Below are 1,889 nucleotides of genomic sequence, written 5' to 3'. Positions count from 1 at the left end.
ACGAACGGCGTGCCGTGGCCAATATTAAAAAGTTATCGTCCCGTAGGTTTCGGCCCGTTCCGTTGTATTAATCCAGATTTTGCGGTGAGTCTGAAAAGGGGGGAGGCTGCGTAAGGGCGGCGCCCTCTTGCAAGTCGCGAAGGGCCCTCTTCGCCCCTACTCTCCCCCATCCTCCCATCTCTTGCACGTCTTGGAACGCGAACGTGCGAACTTTCTATTGTTTTCTTTTTTGCGCTTTTTCAAAAGATTTTTTGGCAGTGTTTTAATTATAATTTCTTTTCAAAAGGCCCACGTACCCGACTCCGACCTTGCACTATGAAAGTTCGTGTCGTGTGTTCTCGGTGCTCATGTAGGCCCTCTGAACATTTGTTTAACACCTGTTTAATATTTTAAAACTAGCGACTGCGAATGTTGCACACTTGCAGATGGGTGAATGCCCATGCATACGCTTCAGAGGGTAAACGTGCGAATTTTGTTTCTGAAATTCACACACTTGCGTGCGGCATATTCATTCACTCACTCGGGTTTCCGCCGTCGTGCTTTCAAAGGGTCCTAAGCGAAGCCACACTGACGCTTTCTGTTTGTCTGTTACAGATGCGGCCCCTGGAGCGGAGTGCGCCCGGGTAGCCCGGGTCGTCGCCGAGAAGCCGCACTAGTCCGTGGGCGAGCCCAGCCCCAGCGGTGAGTAGCTCCTGCCGCTGTCGATACTCCCCGTCAGCCCGGCTGCTGTTGCTCCTGCTGTTGCTCATTAAAGGAGAGAGACGCGGAAAGTTCGCGCTGCTTTCCCACAATTACGCCCCAGGATTTGCGGACGAGGGGTATTGGCACGACACACGACAGCTGTCTGGGTAGGGCCAGGTGTGCTGTGTGTGGAGGTGGGCCGGCTCTGTCGTGACAGGGACATTACTACACCCCCTACTCTCTCTCTCTCTCTCCTCTCTCTCTCTCTCTCTCTCTCTCTTCCTCCCTCTCTCTCTTCCTCCCTCTTCCTCTCCCTCTCTTAGTGCCTCTCTCTCTCACTCTCCCGCCCGCCCCACCCAATTTGCAAATGATGATGACGTACAAAAGACTCGGTCAAATAAACTAAAGGGAAACTGCGGGCTGCGAAGTGCCGAGGGAGAGAGAGAGAGAGAGAGACAGACAGACAGACAGACAGACAGAGAGGAGGGCAGCCCGTGCCGCGCCCCGCTGAGACTGGAGAGGGGGTAAGGGGCAGCGGAAGCGACGGGAAGTGGTGACGATTGGGTGGTGGCGACCGGAATACCAATGAGCCTGGGCAGGGCTCTCGGGGGCCGGGGGCGCGGTGGGGGTCGCTACGGTGTGAGAGCCCGCTCCACCTCGTTACAAACAAAGGCCCAGCCAGGTGGATCACGGGACGGCCCCCAGCGGTCCTATGCGCGATTGCCTTTGACTGATGCCGTCTCACTTCCACTCCACTTGAGCCGGGATTGCACCGGCGGCCCTCTGCGCGCTGCAACCCTGCTTCATAGCGCCAGTACCGTGTCCTCGGAACACAGGAGACTTTGGCGGGCTTGCGCAATTTCCGCAAATTTACAACACATTTTGTAAATAGTAAATTACAAAATATACACGGTAAAAAAGAAAGTTTCTTGAATTTTAAGACCCAATCTTGGACCTTAGACGCCATTGACATCCAACGACCGTGTCTTGAACTCCGAAAACCTTTTTAACGTGGATTGTAAGTTCATGACGAGGGGGTAGGGGGTCTCAATCTCAACTCCCTTGTACAGTGTACACTGGTAAAACAAGTGTGCAATATTTGCACACCAAACGTGTGCAAGTTGTGATTTAGCACATTACATTGTTTAACTCAAGTTGCTCACTTGCGTGGTGTGCAAAGTTTAGACGTTTTGTAAACGTTTAAATTC

The 1,889-nt window shown here is 53.1% G+C and overlaps 1 protein-coding gene across 5 annotated transcripts in view; it reads left to right on the top strand.

Moving 5' to 3' along the window:
- Positions 1 to 1,889, top strand: part of LOC113209862 (lachesin) — a 206,866-nt gene that overhangs the window by 78,897 nt on the left and 126,080 nt on the right. For all 5 annotated transcript variants that reach the window (XM_052267915.1, XM_052267918.1, XM_052267916.1 and 2 more), the window contains exon 2: positions 595 to 681. The gene's annotated coding sequence lies outside the window, so the exon portion shown is untranslated. The remainder of the gene's footprint in view (positions 1 to 594; positions 682 to 1,889) is intronic.

The sequence above is a fragment of the Frankliniella occidentalis genome, unplaced genomic scaffold (genome assembly GCF_000697945.3).
Source record: "Frankliniella occidentalis isolate FOCC.00 unplaced genomic scaffold, Focc_3.1 Scaffold61, whole genome shotgun sequence".
Taxonomy (NCBI): domain Eukaryota; kingdom Metazoa; phylum Arthropoda; class Insecta; order Thysanoptera; family Thripidae; genus Frankliniella; species Frankliniella occidentalis.
The sequence above is the reverse complement of the archived record's forward strand: the minus strand, read 5'-3'. Positions and strand labels throughout refer to the sequence as shown.